At 39.4% G+C, this 20,838-nt stretch overlaps 1 pseudogene; it reads right to left on the bottom strand.

The window, feature by feature from the left end:
* Positions 1-303: 303 nt before the first annotated feature.
* On the bottom strand, positions 304-433 carry LOC129083965 (uncharacterized; annotated as a pseudogene).
* Positions 434-20,838: the final 20,405 nt, after the last annotated feature.

Genomic DNA, 20,838 nt, shown 5'->3' with positions numbered 1-20,838 from the left:
GTCCCTGCTGTGCCCTGGAGCCTGCGATCCATGGCCCTCCCCTCAAGGCTCACACAGGCAGTCAAATAGTTTCCATGCAGTACAACAGTTTCTGTGGAATCCACATCCAACAACAGCCTGATGATTGAGTGCATTATGGCACATCTATAGGAGTGAATATGCAGCCATTAAACATTATGTTCTTGAAGAATATTTAATATGGCTTGATTTTTCACTCACTCTTGAGTGTTAAGTGAAAAAGTCATGATAAAAGTTCTATACAGTACAAACACACTTTATATATTCTGTGACATACAATTTTTCTTATGTTACATGACATTATATATACACATGTAACACATACACAGTTTACACAAATACTGATATATTATGTATTTTAAACTGATAAGAACAGATACTACACTTGGTCTCAGCCAAAAGGCTGAGAAGCGATTGATATATTTTTTATATATGTCTATATGTGTATATATATCTACTATGTGTATGTGTGTGTGTATAGTGCTCTACTTTAAATACCTCATCAACATTTGTCTTTCTGTGGCTGCCCTATTTCATTGAACATAATGTTCTCAAGGTTCAGGCATGTTAGGAAATAAATTTCCTCCTTTTATTAAGGCTGAGTAATGTTTATTATATGTATATACCACGTTTTCTTTATCCATTTATTTATTGATGGACCTTTAGTTTGCCTCCTGTCTTGGCTATTGATAATAGTGAAGCAATAAACATGGAGGTACAAATATCTCTTTGAGATGCTGATTTCAGTCCTTTTGGGTAAATATCCAGAAGTGGAATTGCTGGATTATATAGTAATTCTATTCTGATTTTTTGAGAATTTTGATTTTTCCATAGCTGCTGCACCAGTTGACATTCCCACTACCAGTACATGAGGGTCCCAATTTCTCCACATCCTCACCAACACTGGTTTTTTTATTTTTATTTTTTTATAATAACAATCTTAATAGGCGTGAAGTGATAACTCATTGTTGCTTGATTTTCATTTCCATGATTAGTGACATTGGGCCATTTCTGTATGTCTTCTTTGGAGAATGCCCATTTAAGTCTTTTGCAATATTTTAAAATTATTATTGTTATTTTTTGCTATTGGGTCATAAAAATTCCTTATGTTTTGCATACTGACTGTTTATCACATATGTGATTTGCAAATATTTTTTACCTTTTGGTAGGTTGCTTTTTCATTATGTTTCCTTGGCTGTGCAGAAGCGTTTTAGTTTAATGCACTCTCACTTGTTTATTTGTTTATTTTTGTCTGTGCTTTTCATGTCATATGAGATCTGCATGGAAAAAGTCCAGCTATTAATATAATGAGAATGGTTTGTACAACATCATGCAACCTGGCAGCCAAAGAGAGTGGCCTGGAATGTGCATGCATGAACGATGATGACTTTGTAAACTAGTTATTGGGGGTGGTAGATGCTGCTGAGTGAGCATGTGTACTGTGTGGCCGTCACATTCAAAATGACTGAGTGAGTAGAGAATGAATCTGCATCAAATTTTGTGTTAAGCTTGAACATTCTGTCACAGAAACTATTTGAGTGATTCAGAAGGATTTTGGAGACAATGCAATGAGTGCAGCACAAATAAAAGTGTGGCACAAATGCTTCAAAGATGGTCAAGAATCTGTTGAAAGACCTGCAACAAGTAGAACACCTGAGAGTGCTGAATGTGTACGGGTTGCAATCAACAAAGGTTTACAACTCATAGTGTAAGAACTAGAAGCTGCTCTGGGGATTCCCAAAACTACAGTGTCCGAGATTTATATGCAGGATCTTGGCATGAAATGTATCATGGCAAAATTTGTTCCAAGGCTTCTGCTACCAGAGCAGAAGGAACATCATGCTGCAGTTGCTAATGACTTGGTTCAAACCTCTACCAATGAACCAGATTTCCTCAAGAAGGTCATAACTGGAGATGAATTGTGGGTCTACTGACATGATCTGGAAACAAAGGCCCAGTCATCCCAATGGAAGTCACCTGGCTCTCCATACCCAAAAAAGGCGCGGCATAGTTGCAGCAAGATCAAGACCATGTTAACTGTGTGTTTTGATTGTGAATGTGTTGTCCACATCCTCAACACATGATTGAGGATGTATTGTCATGTGTTGAGGATGTGGACAACACATTCATGAGCACGCTCCTCTAGGCCAAACAATTAATAAGAAGTACTACCTCAATGTTCTTCACTGAGAGATGCAATATGATGAAAAGAAAATGCCTGCTAGCTTCATCATGACAACGTGCCTGTTCATGCATCATGTCTTGTGCAGAGTTTCCTGGTGAAACATCAAATCACCCAGGTGACTCAGCCCCCTTACAGCCCACATTTGGTCCCCTGTGACTTCTGACTTTTCCCAAAACTAAAATCATCTTTGAAAGGGGAGAGAATTCAGACATTGATTAAGATTTGGGAAATAAGATGTGGCACCTGATAGTGATTCCAATGAAGGATTTTGCAGTGCTTTGAACAGTCTCTTAATCTCTCATATTTTTCACTTTTTTTTTTCTGATTGTTTGGTAATGTCTTCAGGTGTAACTTTTAGCACAGTAATTCTATCTTTATCTGTGTCAAACTGTTGTTCAACTTGTCTATGTTTTTAATTTTAATATTCTCAAATTCTAGTGACTCTTTTAGATCTTTTTCAGATCTTCCTGATTATTTTTATATACTCTATTCCTTCATTGTTTTTGATTCATTTTATTCATTTCAAGGTGTCAAACACTTTATTTCTGCAGTGTTGTTACTATTTCTGTTATCTATAGTCTTTGTAGGTCTGATCCTACAGGCATTCTTCCTGGCGACTCTTTCTCGTAGTGATTGTTTCCCACAGAGACTGTGCTTGCTTATATCAGGTCACAGAGAAATTCCCCCATCTGTGTCTGCCATAACCTAAAATTAAATGGAATTTTTCTGGGTTACATACATGATACACATTTTATCCCAAATCCTCAGTATGTATTTTTTAATTAGGGATTTTCAAAAAACTCCTTTCATTCATGCCACCCAAAGATAAAAAACAGCATTTTTTTCTATCATTTCTCCTTCTAAAACAACAATTTTATTTCATTTACACTTTGAGGGTTTCATATATCTAGGGCCCTATCTCTGGGAGGGGGTTCCTGACCTGTCTTCTCATTACTTAAGGGCTGAGATGAGAGAGCTCTTGAAAAAGGAAGGGATTCTTGTATTTAATATAAAATTCTTACTTTTTGAATTTTAGCTAGTGAGTAGAGGCCAGGGGTGCTGCTAAACATCTTCCAATGCAAAAGACAGCCCCACAGCAAAGAATTATTTGGCCAAAATGTTAATAGTTCTGAAAACTTCTCAAACAATTTTTGACACATTCAATCAGTTATAGCACCTTCTCCATGCACTGCACAAATTGTTTTCTGCATTTCAGCTGTATTTTTACCTTTCTTGAAATAATAAAACATAACACACCAAAAATGTGCATTTCCTTCTATCTTCAATATTAAAATGGCTGCATCAAAATTAATCAATTTCATTGTTTTTTTAAAAAATGCACAGTGATATGACAATTGTCACAATACAATCTAACAAAATTGTTTTGAATGAAGTTAAAGACAACTAAGTGCTTCTAGAGCCATCAGACAGAAAAAACATAACAGACTTTTTGGCCAATCCAATATATTATCTATTTACTTCTTTATTATCTGTCATCCCCTGTCAGAATGTTAACTAGTTTCACGTGGCATGTGAAACTTTTGTCTGTTGTTTTCAACATCATATCCTCAGTGCCTAGAACTGTGCCTGATACACACCAAGCACTTAAAGAATATTTGTTGAAGGAGTAAATTCCTCCCTTAAGTAAGAATGAGAGAGGAAGCACACTTGGAGGTTAATAGGTCTGTAAAGGAGACACTGACCACAGAGTTTAGAGTATTTTACAACAGTGGTTCTCAAACTTTAGCATGCATCAGAATCACCTGTAAGGATTATAAAATGTTGACTCAGGGTTCTATCCTCAGTCTGATCTAGCAGAGAATATGTGGGGCCTAAGAATTTACATTCTAACAAGCTCCCAAGCCGTGCTGAGACCAATGGTTCCCTTTGAGAACCACTGGTCTATGAAAGAGATACCCTTTTCTATACACAAGCCTCCATCCAACCTCACCCCACAGTCTCAGCACCACATAAAGAATAAGTTTATCTAGAATTTACAACTCTTTGAGGTTTGAAACAAAAATAATTGTTAACACTTCAATTAAATTAACAATATGCTATTCTCATTGGATAAAGGGGAAAGTAAGGGAAAAGAAGTAACCTAGAAAATAATTTTAGAGATGGGCAAATGGAGCAGGTTAAGTCAAAAGTCTGGTCCAAACTCGTGTTCATGATTTTTCACATCAAATAGCCCACACTTTCACTACATAAAATTTGTGCCAAAAGTGTCGACTCCACCTTTAGAACACTTATTTCTGATCTACATTGAGAAAATAGAACTAAATCCCAAATAGCCACTGGATACTTAAGAGATCTAAAAACCAAAAGAACATGTCTCTTTTAAATGTTTTAAAATATTTTTTGAAGGCAAGATATACTACTGTGCAGCTGAGAAAAAAATTTAGAAACAATAAAAGTATTTATGATAATGGGTGAGAAACCCATTAAGAATTTTATTAGATAAGGATGACAAAATTAACTTTCCCTGTTTTCATTTTGAAATCACTGAACATTTGTGTTTCCATAATAAAAATAGCAATGAAAAGAAAATTGGACACAGGGCATTACCCTTTCCCTCTGCAGGGTGGAGGAGGATGATTTCTTCTCCCCTGAAAGATGACGGGGCCTACCATGTGCTTAATTAAGGAGGACATTGTACACAGAAAAAGAGCAGGTCTTAAAGTAACAGCCTGCGGCTTAATTCCCTGTGTTGCATAGTAGTTACATGCTCGGGTTTAGACTCGCACGGACTATGTGATTTTGGATACTGTCTCTGCCATTTGCTCATGGAACTGGGCTGGGAACTTAATATCTGCATCCAATGAGATGTGTCATTCCTTAGAACAGTGCTTGGCACATGGTAAGGGGAGGACCAAAGATCAGCTTACGTCATCCACCCTTGGCACAGAATGGCATGAGTTCAACCACATGGTGGGAATGTGACCTACACATTTGAAAGGATTCTGTTTGTCAGTTTATTTATCTATTCAGCCTCTCACCCCAAATTCTGTGCCATGTACTCTGTGTTTATCTCATCTTGTGACCTGGCATAGACAGGACCCAGACACCTGCCACAGCCGTTGTAGTTGCCCATTGACCAGGAAAAATGCTGGAGTAATGTGTTTGATAGAAAACAAACAGAAAACAAAAATAAACAGTAAGTTTAGAGAGCAGAAATATGAAGAAAGGGAAGATAACCACTGAAATAAAAGAGGATAAAACATCTTTTTTCTTAGCAAATCTAAGACTATTCCAAGGATTTCAATTTGTAGAAGGTCAGTTTCAGATGAATTTAAGTAGAGACTGGGTGAGAGAGCCTCTGATGATCCCCACCTCTGTGTGTATTGTTGCTGATATGCAGGGGAATTCTGAGTTATTTGTTAACTGTTTGGAGAACCACAAAGAGGAGCATTCTGCACATAGCTTTCTGGGAGGATGCTGCTAAAAGTGGAGAATTGGAGGCCCTAAGTATGATGGTCCTAAGCCTGGCCCCAGAAACAAGGGTGGGTGCACCCTGGAAGGGGTGTCCAAACTGTTGGCATCTCTGGGTCACACTGGAAGAAGAATAGTTGTCTTGGGCCACACATTAAATGCACAAACACTAACAAAAACTGGTGAAAAACAAAAAAAGGTTTTAAGTAAATCTACAATTTTGTGTTGAGCCCCATTCATAGCCATCATGGGCCACATGTAGCCCTTGGGCCATGGGTTGTACACACTAATGCTGCAATGAACATGGTGTGCATATATCTTTTCAAATTTTTTTTTGTTTTCTTCAAATAAATACCCACAAGCTGAATTGCAAGATCATATAGTGGTTCTATTTTTAATTTTTCTGAGGAATCTTTATACTATTTCCTATAGAGGCTGCATCAATTTACATTCTTACCAACAATACAGAAGGATTCCCTTTTCTCCACATCCTCTCAACAGTTGTTATTGTTTGTCTTTCTTGATAATACCCATTCATTATGGGTTTTTTTTTTCATTTCCCTGATGATTGTGATATTGAGCATCTTTCCCGTGACTGTTGGCCATCTGTATTGTATGCCTTCTTTGGAAAAATGCTTATTCAGGCCCTCTGCCCACTTTTTAATGGGATTATTATTATTTATTTTTTGCTTGTTTCCATTATTGATTTATATAAATTCTTTGTATATTTTCGATATTAATTCATTACTAGACATATAATTTGCAAATACTTTCTTTTGTTTCGTAGGTTGCCTTTTATTTTGTCGATGGTTTCTTTTTCTGTGCAGAAGCTTTTTACTTTGATGTAGTCCCACTTGTTTATATTTGCTTTTGTTACCAAAAAAAAAAAAAGTGTCAGATGCAAAAAAAAAAAATCACACCAAAATCAATGTTAAGGAGCTTACTGCCTGTGTTTTCTTCTAGGAGTTTTATAATTTCAAGTGTTCTGTGTAAGTCTTTATCCATTTTGAGTTATTTTTTTTGTGTATGACGTTAAGATACTGCTCCAGTTTTCTTCTTTTGAAAGGGGCTGCCCATTTTTCCCAATACCATTTATTGAAGAGATTGTCCTTTCCCTGTTGTATATTCTTAGCTCCTTTGTCATAATTTCATTGATGAATATTCCTTAAAAAAAAAACTTCAGTTATCCTATAATTAAATTTTGAGCACTTACTATGACCCAGGCACTATTCTGAGTGTTTTGTATTCATTCATTTATTCAGTCCAATCTGGCATAGAGTTAGTTATGACTTTTATACTATAGATGAAAACACTGAGAATTGCAGGGACCAAGTGCCTTGCCCAGAGTCTCAAGTTACTAAGAAATGCAACTAGGATTTAAATAAGGATGTTGATTCTGTGTAAACCACCCAGGAATTCTGACCACGTGTATGGTGATGTGTGTGTATTTTGTCTCTCCCCTCCTCAAACACATTAGATTACTCCCCATTACTTCTGATTTATCTGGTCCAAAATCTTTACTCAATTATTTAAGTCAGTTTAAAAGTGGCCTCTTGGTCAAATCTGTCTGGCTTCCTCTCCCAAGAACAACCTAGGGAACTTCGATGAGAAAATGTCAAGACGGGAGCAACCATTGAAATGCCTGGAGAGCAGAGAGAGCTGTTGTCAGCTGAGATTATCCGTGTGCAGTGTGGCTGGGAGAAGATAACTCTTGGAGTTCCACTCTTGATTTCTTTACCCACAAACCTGGACAGGCTACCTCATGGATGACATTATGCAGCATAGATGTCTGAGTGGGTGAAGAACTGTAGGAAATAGGTGGGGACAGAATAGTCTCAGATACTTACCTTCCGCCCCACCTCCCTGCCAAAACTCAAAGCTGTGGCTTGCATTCTGAGAACAGCCTCTTCCCCCTGTTGCTTCTCCAGGGGGGCTGAGAGAGAAGCCTTGACCTGACAAGGTTTTTGGGTATGCAGAGCAAGGGACTACGGCCTTCCGGAGGCTGCGTCTTTCTGCCATAGAGCCTCTTTCACTTCCCTCTTTCCTGACTTCTTAAACTCTTCTGAATTGACAGCCTGGCCTCTGCTTCTTCCCCATGCGCATTGCCTCTTGGAGCTGCCATACCTCCAGGGGGAAGATAAGCTCATAGGCTAAAATAATGAGACATCTGAGCAGTACAACTGTATCAAAAAAACAAACTGGAGTACAGATCCCACTAGTATCTGAAGTATTAGAGAAGACAGACTGAGCATTCAAACTCAGCATAGCAGACATACAGAAAGAGGTAGGGAAGATAATAGCAACACAATCCACTATGTACACACACAACAAAGTGGAAATACTAGATGTGCAAGTCTAATGGTTGAAATGAAGATTGCAGTAGTTAAGAGAGAGCAAAACTGACATAGCTGAGGAACTAATTGGTAAATCACTGAATTCTTTCCAATAGAAAAGAGCAAAAATGAAAAGTAGAATATGTGAAAAATTAAGGATTATAGAAATATAGTAAAAAAACAGACACAGATTATATATTATGTAATTTCAATTATATAACATCATAAACAATCCAGAGTAACTTAAGGTGTTAGAAATCAGCATAATGCCCACCTCTGGAGAGGACATGGGGCGCTTCTATGCTGCCAATGATTCAGGATGCAGAACAAAGAATGCTTTGAGGGAAGTTGATAGCCTAAATATTTTTTTAAAAAAGAAAGGTTAAAGCATCAATGTAAGTGTCCAAATCAAGAACTTAAAACCAATCCCCCGCCTCCAGCAAATTCAAAGAAACTAGAAATCAAGAGGGTAAGAATAAAAAAAAAAATCAATGAAGTAGAAAACAGGTAAAAGGGCCTTCAACACACCCAAAGTTAGATCATTGAAACAAACTGACGGTATTGACCAAACTCTGCCAAGATTAAACAAGGATAAAAAAAGAGTAATAAGAGAAAAAAAAGAGACACAAACAATTTTAGAAATAAACAGAGGCAGAGTTACAGATATAATTAATCAGTGATTAAAAATAAGAAAATACATTGGAACAACTTTAAACTAGCTTGTAAATTAAGTGAAATAGATTACTTCCTATAAAAATTTAACTTGCCAAAACCAATGGAAGAAATTTAAAAGTCTAAATATTTGTATAATTATTTAAAAATCGAACCACTAAAGTGTTTTAATTGATATAATGCCAAACTGTTTCCAAAATGTTTTTTGTACTTCCATTATGAGCGTATAAGAGATTGATGTCCTCTGTAGATTTATATTTCTCTATCCTGTTTACTCTCAGAGTCATTCATCTTTGTCTGTTCCCCCATTCCACTTATTATGAGCCAGCCACTTTGTATTTTTTCATTTAATTAATGTGAAATAATGTGAATGGGGAACACTCTCCTTGACCTACTTTGTATTTTCCTCAAAAGCACTGACATAGCATTTTATTAAAATGCTTGGATATTCATTATTATGTTTATCTTGATAGTATGGTGAATAGTATCTCTTTTTCTAGAGATCAAAAAAACTGAAGCTCAAAGAGTTAAATAACTTGGAAGAGAGTTTTAGGGTAGTATTGCAGGCAGAAGAGAAGGGGATTTTTATTTAGGAAAATATCGCAGACCTCACTGATGTCATTATTCCACTCTCATGTTGTCATTTGGGTGCTTTGGGAAGCAGATGCTGAGAGAGATATAGGAGTGCACGAGGGATATTGGTGGGTAATGCCCATGAGACACAAAGGTGGAGGAAGCACAGGACTGGATGAGGAAAGCCTCAGTCCACAATGCAGAGCCCTCATAGGTGACAGAAAAGGGGAGAGGAAGCAAGATGAGCAAGGAGAGCCTTTGATCCTGCTGTGGAATTGACACAGCCTTGGCAAACCGAGTGCTGAGCTCCGATGCAAGCACTATCCATTGAGGGGTCCCAATGGACAGCTATGGCCAGGACGCCCCATCGCATGCCTGCTGTGGTGGGGGATGTCTGAGGAGAGCTTGGCTCCCCTTGAATTTTTCATTGATTGTAATTTTGCTACAAGAATTTATTTTCATTTATTATTCTATCTATCTATCTATCTATCTATCTATCTATCTATCTATCTACCTACCTATCTATCTATCATCTATCTGCCTACCTATCTATCTATCTCAGCATGGACATTTACAGTATTTCAAGGGTTAGAATGGATCATTATTAATCATTTTGTTGCTAAAATTGTCTCAGATTTGGCCATTAGGAGCCACTTCCCATTGTCTTCTGGGCTCTTTCAACATGCTCCTATACTATATTTCTTTTTAAAAAACGCTTTTTTCCTTTATGGCATCTCAGGTGGTTCCAGGATCATCTGGGTCCAGGGGAACTATTCCCTGGCCCAGTCCTGGACTCCACCGCTCCTCCAGGGCTCTTTGGTTTCTTATCTTGGACACTGGTATGTAGCAAACGAGATCTAAGTGTGAGGTAGGGAAAAGGCAGTTTATAAAATGTAAAATAAAGAGGAAAAAATGTGAGATTAGGGCAGTGATTCCTCAAAGCTTAGTACAATTGACTCACTAGACACCCAATAAGAGTTTGTTGTTAGTGTGGCTAAATTCTTAAATCAAATATTATCAAGTGAAAAATGCTTCATGCAGGCATTAAGGGCAGGGTGGTGCCCTGTACTAATGTATTTCACAGGATATTGGACTTTCAGTTTGAAAACCAGGAAAATCCCAGGGAAACGAGGATGAATAGGTCACCCTAATATGGGACAGGGTTGGTGTAATGATTAATTCTATGTGTCAACTTGAATGTGCCCAGATTAAACACTATTTCTGGATGTGTCTATGAGGGTGTTTCTGCATGAGATTAACATTTCTAACCAGAACTCAGTGAAGTAGATGGCCCTCCCCAGCGTGGGTGGAAGGGGAAGGAATTCTTCATCCCTACACACTCATGCCTCCCTCCATCCCCTGCCTCAATGCTTGAGCTGGGACAGCTCATCTCATCTTCTCCTGACCTTGTACTGGGACTTATACCATCATCATCAGCTCCCTGGGTCCTTAGGTCTTTGGGCTCAGACTGAATTACACTACTGGTTTTCCTAGGTCTCCAGCTGACAGATGGCAAATTGTGTGACTTCTCAGACTCTATAATTATGGGAGCCATTCCTCATAATAAAGCTATATATATACCAACTGTGTTAGTCAGGGTTCTAATATCTATCTATCTATAGGTAAATAGCTATTATAGATAAGTATATCTATGGGAGAGAAGGGGGGAAGAGAAAAGGGGGTAGATTCTATCTATGCCTGGTTCTCTGGAGAACACAGATTACTACAGTCAGTCAGCGGGGGAAGAGATCAGCACAGACTATATTCACCAGGGGAGGCTTCCAGGGGAGGAGGGCGGGCAGAATGCTGAGGCATTAGAGATCCTCAAAACACCCTTCTCCTCTCCTTACACATCTCAAACCCCGTCACTCACTGCGAGTCACTTTTGCGAATCGTCCACAGCTCCTGATTCTCTGCTTTCTCCTCACTGAGCTGTAAATCGTGGCTTTGGACCTTAAGCACTGCTCAGATAAGCTGTGATTGGAAGAATGGTCTTTACCAATGGAGCATGTTTCTCTGCCAGTGACAGCCTGCTGGAGCAGGAGGTGGGAAGTCCAGATGCACAATTACTGCTGGGCTTTCCAACAGCATCCGATTTGAAGTTTACAGAAGCACAACTAAATCAACAAAGGATTTGTTTCAAGCATTACTGACCACAGCTGCTGAGGTACCTTGGCTGTTCCTCTGAAGTATTTCCCATAAGGGCTAGGCAGGGAGATGGAAGGACCAGGGAATGCAGGGGTTAGAGAGGAATGAATTCGAGACTTAAGCAGAAACTCAATCAAACATCTTGTTAAGCTCCCTGTTTTTATGCACAAACTGTATTGTCCCCATAGTCCCCACAGATTCAGAAACTGTATTGTCCCCACAGATTCAGAAACTGAAGCTTCAGAATGATTAACTGTCACAACGAAGCTGCACATTATATGTGCTAGAGATGAGAGCACTCCCACTTCCTAGTTCATACTACATAGAACTCTTTGAAATCTCTAATGCTCATAATAAGAAATTCTTTATTTAAAAAAAAACTGTGTTTTGCTTGGCCCAGATTTCTTCATTTTATTTGAACATTGAGCTCTTTCTTCACCAGATGTCTATTATGAGATCACAGGATGCTGAGTCCAAGAAAGTTGTCACAGATGAAAAATCATGGTAAAAAAAAATTAGTGAAAATCATTGCTTTCAATGGAGGTACACAAGTACTACAACTCTTAATGAGGAGCTGTGTTAGTTGATAAACCTAAATGACTGATATCGTTTGGTTCACTTAAGAAGACAAAAACACCTCCTTCCTCCAATTCTGCTGCCCCCAGTACTGCTTGTTTGTAACCCCAGTGTTCAGCCAAGGGGTGAGGATGGCAGCTGTAAGAAGTGTTTCATTAAGAGATTTGAGATACTCTGGGCACAAACACTGCTACTTAGGGTGCGGGCGGCAGAGTGTGAGGCAGAGTCAGTAGGAGAATCAGTCTCCCCTCCTAGACTCTGAATTCAGCATATGGTTGGCACTTTGAGGACCTGCGGTTTGGGAAGTACTAGGAGATAGCACTCCTGACACACACATTAACATTCTCATGTGGGAAACTTGCATATTAGTGGAAAAAAAGACAGCAACTCCAGTAGGACAGTGAAGAGAGGCTTCGAGAAGGGCACTTACAGAAAAGGGCACCAACAAAGTTTTGAGCATATGATGAGAGCCTAAGGTTATTGGTAATCAGATATCAGACAAATACCAATTCAAATAGAGAGCTATACAGATATGCCTACTAAACTGGTGAGTATTCTCTGATAGTTGCGTAGCACTAGCATTGGCGGGGATATGGGGTTATAGCGGGGACATGCTTTACTGGTGGAAGGGTGAGCTAACTAGTACCACTGCTATGGAGAGCCATGTGACACCACCCATGGTACATATGTGCATACATGTGACCCAGCAATCTCTTGCCTGATGTATATCCCAAGGAAAGCATCTCAAGAGTCCATAGTGAACTTATTCCAGTAAGTTTGTTGCATTATAGTTTATATCCAGGAAGTTGGAAGTTGGAGGTTTGATTTATATAAATCAAAAATTACACTCACATAAAACTAAAATATATATTTAGTTTTGTATATGTATTAGTTTAGTATGTGTGTGTAATGCACATACATGACTAAGATGACTGTTTAGGGAGGGAGAGGAATAGAAGTGAGCTGTGGTGATATAAGAAAATGAATGCATGAATGAATAAAAACAAGAGATGGGCCATGTACAGGACAAGGTTAGGATATATGATGAAGTGATCAACTCAACCACCTTCATCTAGAGGACAAAACAAAAAAAAAGTATTAGCTAAAATACAGCACTATGTGCCAGGCACTATTAAAAACACTTTGCATACATTAACTCATATCATCCTGACAACAACTTGAGACTGGCCAGGCTCTATCTGCTTTTTTGGATACAGTTCTGGCCACGTGCCTCTCTTTGCTGTATCCTAGCAATGTTGAAGTTGTTCCAGTGTCTTCCAGAGCAGCCAACATTGACTGGGCTCAGGAAGCCAGAGCAGTAGCAGAACAAAGTGGGAGGACTGTCCTGCTTGTAGCTGAGAGGTGGTTGGTAAACTATGTAAAGACAGCCATTGAAGACTTGGTTTTCTATTGCTGCAATAACATATACCACAAAGTTAGTGGCTTAAAATAATGTAGACTTACAATTTTATGGTTCTGGGGATCAGAAGTCTTACGAGGGTGTCACTGGATTAAAATCAAGGCGTTAATAGGGACATATTCCTTTGTGAAGGCTCCCAGGGAGAAACTGTTTTCTTGCTTTTTCCAGCTTCTAGAGGCAACCAACATGCCTCACCTCATGGTTCCCTTCTTTCATCTTCAAAGCAAACAATGCTGAATCTCTCTGACCATTCTTCCATAGTCACATCTCCCTCTCTAATGCTTACCTTGGCTGGAAAATTTTCTTTTAAGGACTCAGGTGATTAGATTGAACCCATCTGGATAATTCAGAATAATCACCCCATCTTAAGGTCCTTAACCTGAATGCATCTGCAGAATCCCCCTTTCCATGTAATGAGTTCTAGGGATTATGATGTGGACATCTTTAGGGAACTATTATTCTGCTTACCATAAGAATTAGCAGAAATTCACTGGGGTGGAATGATACCAAATTCCTCATGGGAAGAAGGGGAAATTTACTGATGATATTGGTGTTCATGTAACCTCATTTAAAATTCAAATGTTGATGAAGTCTGCCAATATTTGAGTTGCTTTTAAAATGGAGTCTTTTGCAAAAGATCAAAAAAAGACCTTGGAAAAAGAATGAAACAAAAGGAGTTGAGGGAAGTTGGGGTTGTTAGTGTCCCAGTGCCAGAGCCACAGCTCTGACACACAGCTGTCTCCACAATGGACTCGTCTTGCTGGGCTCTCGTGAGCACTTCCTCCTCTCATTTCCTCGTGACTCAGGGGGTGATACATTCCCACTGCAGGCTGCCCACACCTCTGTAGATAAACCCTTATTAAAACTCTTTACTCACCCAGTTGAATGCACTATTTTATTCCAAGTTAGATGATGACTAATACCCAATTAATAGAGAAAAGAACAACTTCACTGGATCTACTAACAGAAAAACTCAGTGAAATCACTGATCACTTTTCCAAAGTTTTAAGGAACAGATAAGTAACTGCCAACTTTTATTAACACCTCCCTCCTGCAAAAGACAGGAGGCCATAAAATTTCTGCCTAAGGCAAATGTTCCCAATTCCCTAACTTGACTAACATAACCAAATATATTATAGAATAATCTCACTTTTGAATGTAAAACTATATGATTAAAAACATTCTTAATAAGAAGATTTAATGGTAAATCAAAATAATGAATACATACCATGAAGGGTTTTCTCCAAGTATAAAAGTAATCAATATTAAGAAAAATGTTAATATATTATTATAGCTTTGTTATCTCAGAAAAATGCATGTATGAATCAATAAATAAATGGATATAGAAAAGAACTTTATTAATTCAACCTATTATTATTTAAAAAGTATAAATGTGTGAAATGTGGAAGAATACTTCTTTAATATTATCAAGAGTATATTCCAAACCAACAGTTGACCTTACCCTCGAAGGAGAAAGAAGCGCTGGAGGCTCTCCTTCACAAAGTACCTAAGAAAAATGCCTCACCTTCCTTTTTATTTAATTTAGTTTTGAAAATTATGAGAGGCAGGTGTGTGTCACTTGGCCATCAAGGAAGCTGGAGTCTGGTCTTGAACCTGAAAGCACTCTAAGTAACCTGAGACAATCTCACTCTTCCTGGCTGCCAGGTGCTCCCAGGAGCCACGCCTGTTCCTCACCAGGTGCTGCTCTGGAATATACAGCAACAGAAAACAAAAAGCTCCCATTGATTCTGTAGGGCCTGTCTAGTCCAAACTTCTCATTTTGCATGGAAGAATCATGAATTTCAGACAGGAGAGGTGAGTGCCTTAAGAGGAAACCGCCCAATGGCAGAACTTAGAGAAGCCCCATTTGCTAAGTACAGGCAGCTCACTCCTCAAACAGCCCCATGAACCAAGTGCAGGCCAGGAGACTGAGGCTCGAGACCTACAACCTGCCTCAGATCATAGGGGAGAGGGAGGCAGAGAGGGCCAGACCAACATAACACCTAGGACAAGCTTATAATTTTTTTTATTCTATGACATTTTATAACGTAATTGTATAATTTTTGTATCCTTTTAAAATAGATGTTTAGCATTTACCTATTGAGGGTGGTCTACCACAGCAATGGAGACCACATTTCTGATTTAGTCTGATAGGTTGGCTCAACCTCGGGCCTTGTGTCTTAATCTGGTTCTGAGACAGGGTTTTGGATCGGAACCCAAATTTGCTGGTTCCTTCGGTTAAATTATTCCCCATGGCATTCAGACCTCCTGGTTCCCAGGTGAAAATACTTCCCTTGGGAACCACTCTCTCATATTGAAACTGAGCATTGCACTTCTTTTCCTCTCCCAGGTAGTTCCAAGGGTATTTTCACTCACCTGCTCTGTGCCTACTGATGGGCAGGAGACTGGGCAGGCAGGGTCTACGCAATGAGCCTGGGCCGAAACACTCAACCGCCCTTGCCCGCTTCACTTCATCATTTGTCTTTGGAAATTTCAGCCAGGCAGGGCTGGCCTTGACCAGTCATGAAGCATGCCAGTTCTGAGGGCTGGCATGAAGTTCTTTAGGGACTCTTTCCATCCTGGTTCCTGTTTGACCTCCTGTTGGAAGATGTCTGTCAGCTTTCTCCCCATGAGGTCCGATTGGGCTGTTCCAGACTGATTTCTGTGTCTGTTCTTCCAGGCGAGGGTTTCCTCTGCACAACACCGTGGAGCCACCGCCCTGGGTATTCTCTGCCTCACAGCCTCCTGCCAACCTCTGCTGGAATGCTGCCACCGCTCCACAAAAGACATGACCGGAAGCACAACAGGAACTGTCACCTGTCTCTTGGGTTTGCCTCACTGGCCAGGCCCGTGTTTGTTTCAAGGTCAGCTGCCAGCAGCACTGTACAGTCCCCAGAAGAGGCACTGGTGGCTCTTGGAAATACTGTGCGTTGGACATCTTCATTCTGATTACTCCTTGATATTTAATTTGCAGTAATAACAATAAAGGGCTATGTCTAAATATTTGTTGAACGCACTCCCCAGAGGTCCCATGTCGTGGACCAGTCCCCTCAGGCTCACTGCCTCTACTTACCAGCTGGTGTTCTCAAGCCAGTGGCCTAAACTTTCTGTTTTACTGGCTTCCCAGATAAGACAGGAACCAAGGATCCCCGGAGGGCTGAAGCCTCACGTCACCGCATGTCATCACCCTTGCCCAGCTGCATCCAGTTCTCGCTGCTGCAGTACTTTTTGCTCGAGCCAGATGGGGCCTATTGCTCATCAACCCCATGCACAGTGTCTGTTTCCACCCTGTTGCACCTGGAATGCCTTCCCACAGATCTATGCCTTCCTCTATTCTGTACATGCTTCACAATGCTTCCAGAGTGACAAATGTCTCATCATGTGTCACGGCTCTTTGTGGCGTGGAGAACACATTGAAAATTCTGGCAGTTTTCACGTCTGCCTCAGCTTGTTCTTTCTGCTGGTCTCCCTGAAGCCTTTGTCACCCCTGATGCTTACACACACCTAAGTATATATATGTGACTATAAGTACATATAATGCATATATTGTCTATAAATACATATATTTATATCACATATCTGTCCATTGATCTGTCTGTCTATATCACTTGTTCTTTATAGCAAATCTTTGTGTCATTTATCTCTTACTGCTCCTCAAAACACTGTGAGGTATGAACTATTATTACTTTCACCTTTCCTAAGAGGACCCTGACATTCAGAGAGACTACGTGACTTCTCCTTTTTCCATTCTGGAAGCCTGCTAGAACTCCAGGACCACATATCTTCTAAAGATCTTCTCTAGAGTGCCCAGCACAATGCCCATTTGTTAAATGAATGGATGCATGTGTTAAATGAGTAAATGCATGTGAATGCTATTGTCTGATTATCTTTTAGCTCTCTTGCCTGGTTTCTTTTGGGCCCACATATGCAATGTCGAGGTTCAATTTCTTGGCTAGTACCACATGTTCCATTTGAGGAATAGAAGTGTAACAGGAAGATAAAATGTCAGTCTGACTCTGGGTTAACTAGTGTTTCTAATTAAGCCGCGATATACAGTGCTTACAGCTAAATACAGTGTGGCTTCAGTGATAACTCAGCTAATAGTTCATGGTCTCTGTTATCTCCCTCCCTGGCATTTCCCTGATGAGTATATAAATCCCTGTGGAATCATGGCCTCCATCTCTGTAATAAGGACTTTAAAAACCAGGGGAAATTATAGCAGCTGATAAGGTTGGCTTTCCTGTATACCTACTTCATAAAGGTTTCTCTTCCCCCTTCCTCGCAGTGAAGTACAATAAATACCACTTGACAGACCTAAGAGTTGAATTTCATGTGAGTTGGCTGGGCCACATGATTGAATCAATTCTTCAGCCAGAAAAGGAGTATTAAAAGCGGTTTCTGTGTTCTCTGATCTGAGGGCTAACAGAAATGGAGCTACTCCTTTCCTCTAATAAAGAGTGGCATAAAGTGGGAGAGCCTGGCAGTCACAGCCATGAACCCAGGCACTAACCCTCTCGTGTCCAATGTTTACTGAACCCCTACTATGTGCTAGGCTATGGACCAGATGTTGAGGTTACTGTAATGACAAATGAACTTAGAGGAAATTGCATCATCGTGTGGAAAGTATCAAGAAGGATAAATGAGGATGAGGAAAGCATGTGCTAATGGGCCAGACACTCGTCTGTGGGCACCCAGCATAATTTCTGACTCCTTCTATGCTCTTTGGTACAGCAGGTGCCAAAAGCATGGGAACCAGTTTCTTCCAATTCTTTGACCACAGGATTCTGGTTTACATTCTGTTATGAGAGCCTTGCATGCAAGATTTTGAAGAAAGCCATTCTCATAGTCTGAGGTAGAACCAAGGGTTTGGGCAGACATGATGTTGCACAGCAACACCTTAGGCAGCTGTGACCTCCTTCTCCTATCTTCGCTAACATTCACACTTGCAGCCCTTCCAGTGATTAGTAAGCCTTAAAGCCCTCTGTTAAAGCCCCTCCTACTTGAAATACCTAGTTTGGCTCTGTTTTCTCAATGGAATTTTGATTTACATATCTTATATTTTCTAAAGTTTTTGGATATTTTCCTCCCATGATACAGATGACCAGGTTCTGCCACTTCTGGGTACAGAACACCAAGACTATAATCATTAGGTGGGTTTTACCCTGTGCATCATTTCATTTCATTTCATTTCATTTCATATCATTTCATTTCAATCCTCCTCCAAGGAAACGTGTTTCATTGTTTTTAGGGAGAAAGGAGAGAGGGAAACATTGATGCAAGAGAGAAGCCTCAATCAGTTGTCTCCCATACATATCCAGACAGGGGATGGTACGCACTTGGACCAGAGAACAAATCTGCAACCTGGTATGTGCCCTGACTGGAAATTGAACCCACAGCCTTTCCGTTACAGACTGGCACTGCAACCAACTGAGCCACACTGGACAGGGCTGCCCTGTGCATTTCAAAACAAAGAACAAAACGTAAAGGAGATCTTAAATTAGGTTTATAAGAAATTGGTGGCAAAATAATGTCTTGAGAATTACCAAAAAAATACTCGCTAGAATGAATTACATATACCTTTCTCTCCATATGCATATGCAATGAACCCCAAAGAACAAACCATGGAGCTCCAGGCCACCCTCTGTGAGAACTGCAAGACTTAACTGAGCATATGAGTAAAGTTCTAAATCTTGATCAGAGCTCTCTGGTTCTGGGAGATTTCATGTGTCCACACTGTGCACCAGCTTTGGAACCTGTCTTATGCATCTCAGAATGTCTTAGCAATTGTTTCAGCCCAGCTTGCGGTCTGTAACCATTGAGGTTTTTGTTTTGTTTTGTTTTGTTTTGTGTGGAAGAGAGCTCAGGTGTATCGAGTGGATTAATCATAATCCTCAGTTTACAGCACAAGTACTCTTGGTCCATGCACAGGCCTTGTGTTGTTTAATTATTTATTTGTCAATTAGTGTGTCTTAATAATGTAATCATCATCCATGAACCCATCCATCTTAGATCCTGTGGAAGCTTTCTTATCTTCAATATGCTCAGCAAAATGCTGGCAGAATTTTATATCTTAGCAAAAATAGCTATGTGATTTTTCAGGTGTCTCTTTAACCTCATCACTAGATCTATATCTTGGACAGAGTCTGCATTTTCTTCCTTGTCTGTGAAAATAAGGAATAGACATTTCAAACCCCTTTTGGCAGAAAGAATAATATCTCCCTAGTAGTCTAAGCTGTAAATGGATCACTCTTGGGCAAAAATATAAGTGCCCTGACATTTCTGCTTGTCACCATTAAAGCATCCCTTTGGCAATAGCAGATGGGACATTTCTACGTGATCAGAGTGGCATGGGTTACATGAAAACCTTAGGAACCCCGCTTTGGATTAACAGAGGAAATGAACCTCTTGAAGAAGCATTTGATTTTTAAGAGTAGGTACTCAAAAATAACAAATGAATAAATAAGTGAAGACTTAAATGTTCTTTAAATGAGGATACATTTGTTAAGCTTTATTAAAAGAAAATTTTATATCGAAGGGCCTGACAAAACATAAATTTAAAAAAACATGCAAAAATTAGCTTCTTACTTACAAAATTTCAACTTTTTAAAGGTAAGAATTTTAACTAAACTGATCATTAAGTATAGAAAACTACATTTAAACACGGCAATTTTCTTACCACTAAATTGAACAAAAAGTATATCATGTAAAAAACAAAACAAAATCCAGAAATTCTAGAATAAGTGAAAACAAAAGGAAATAAAAAACTGAATCAATTGGTAAAAAGTTAAAAAATGTCTTCGGAAATGACTGCCATGTAACAAAAGTATTCTCTAACGTGAATGTGAACTAAAATCGCTCTTTAAGATATATTTAATAATTTCTAAAAGAGTTGACTATTTTCCATCATAGAGGGCCAGTTAGTGAGAGGTCTCATACTTTCACTTTAATTCAATATGATCGACGTATAGATAGATAGGTTCTCTGTTGGGTGATAAACAACTGGAAAGGAGTCTCATAAATTTTTAAAAAATCTTCTACTCTGTGAGGTTTCCTCTAAATCCGGGAGATTTGTCCAATCCCCCAGGGAGAAATAACTAACCACCTTTCTACCGTGTCTCTGGTAGAACTCAAGTTCCTCTTATGGTGGACAGAATCTAATGTGGCCTTCAAAGGAAATCACCCCTTTGCAATTAGTAGCACACATTAAGCTCATGAATGGTTGGGTGATCTTTGTCCTCAGGCCACACTCCTTCTCCTTCTCCAGCCACAGCACATATTCAGAGATAATTACATCCCCTGCAGATAACATCTTTTAGGGATAGTTACATCTGTGAGATGTTTTGGAATCCATCTCATCTAACCTTCTAAGCAATGAAAGAACAATTGCAATCAGAACCCCCTTTATTAAACAAAGTGTCAAACACTCTCCATTTATTCTCTCTCATCATCATGCCTTCAACCTAAGTTCTGTTATTTGAGTT

Source organism: Pteronotus mesoamericanus, unplaced genomic scaffold, assembly GCF_021234165.1.
Source record: "Pteronotus mesoamericanus isolate MK-2021 breed Mesoamerican mustached bat unplaced genomic scaffold, CSHL_Meso_final scaffold_167, whole genome shotgun sequence".
In the NCBI taxonomy this organism is placed as follows: domain Eukaryota; kingdom Metazoa; phylum Chordata; class Mammalia; order Chiroptera; family Mormoopidae; genus Pteronotus; species Pteronotus mesoamericanus.
Note: the sequence above shows the minus strand (reverse complement) of the source record. Positions and strands in the feature narration are given on the sequence as shown.